The sequence below is a fragment of the Salvelinus sp. IW2-2015 genome, linkage group LG2 (genome assembly GCF_002910315.2).
Source record: "Salvelinus sp. IW2-2015 linkage group LG2, ASM291031v2, whole genome shotgun sequence".
NCBI lineage: Eukaryota > Metazoa > Chordata > Actinopteri > Salmoniformes > Salmonidae > Salvelinus > Salvelinus sp. IW2-2015.
The window spans coordinates 38,927,754-38,928,774 of record NC_036839.1 but is presented as its reverse complement, the minus strand read 5'-3'; the positions used below and the strand labels follow the sequence as shown (position 1 = coordinate 38,928,774).

The window sequence follows — 1,021 nt, the reverse complement described above, 5'->3', positions numbered from 1 at the left end:
GGGATGGGGCAGCTCAAACCACCCCCCCACCTTCACAATACATGAGGCCCCAGCATACAGTAAGCTCATCCAAGACAAAAAAACATCCCCAAACCCAAAGGCTTTCATTATTTTGAACGTACTGGTGGTCTGGTGGTAAGTACTGGTGGTACTGGTACTGGTGGTCCACACAGTCAAAAGCCTTCTGATTCAAAGAAAGCAAACCCACATTCACATCAGACAGTTTACAAGTATCTAAAACATCTCTTATTAGAAACAAGTTATCAAAAATCGAGCAGTCAGGTACACAATAAGACCTGTTTCAGAGACACTTAGATATCATTTTATATTCTGCACAGCAATGCAACAGGTCGCCAGCAAAAAAATGCCAAATCCCCCCTTTTTTGGCAATAATGAAAGCACAGCACGTTGACAGAATACAGGAAGAGAACCCTCATGAAAATATTCACACACCACTTCATAAACCCCCCCCCCAATAGACCCCCAAAAGTGCTTATAGAAGTCAGATTGTAAACCATCAATGCCAGAAGCTTGGCCTGATGAGAGCTGCATAACTGCAGTGGACAGCTCCTGCAGAGTCATTTCAGAGTCCAAAGCAGCTCTCTGCTCAGGGCCCAATTGAGGATGTCCATGTAACAACTGTTCAGCACACAGAGGATCACAATCCTTTGCCTTGTAGAGGACAGTGTAGAAATCCACGGCATGTTGGCGCATCTCACCGTCATCCGTGGTCACTTTCCCATCAGCGTTGCGATGTCGACTGCCCTAGGTTTTAAAAAACAGCGCTAGGAGCATCCATACCCTTGAYGGTAGCAAAACAAMACCTAATCAAGGCAACCTTCACTCTTTCATGTAAAAAACGACCTCAGTTCATGTCTCTTGTCCTGTAAGTTCATGACTAGTCCGGGCTCATTCTAAGTAAGCAACTTCAATTTAATAGATTTGATGTRCTGTTCAAGGGCCCTGATAGTCTCATTAACTTCAGTACTAGACAGGGCAGTATACTGTTGACAAAACACAC

At 44.4% G+C, this 1,021-nt stretch overlaps 1 pseudogene; it reads left to right on the top strand.

The window, feature by feature from the left end:
* The window catches only part of LOC111971775 (guanine nucleotide exchange factor DBS-like), a 63,455-nt pseudogene that overhangs the window by 11,221 nt on the left and 51,213 nt on the right, over window positions 1–1,021 (top strand).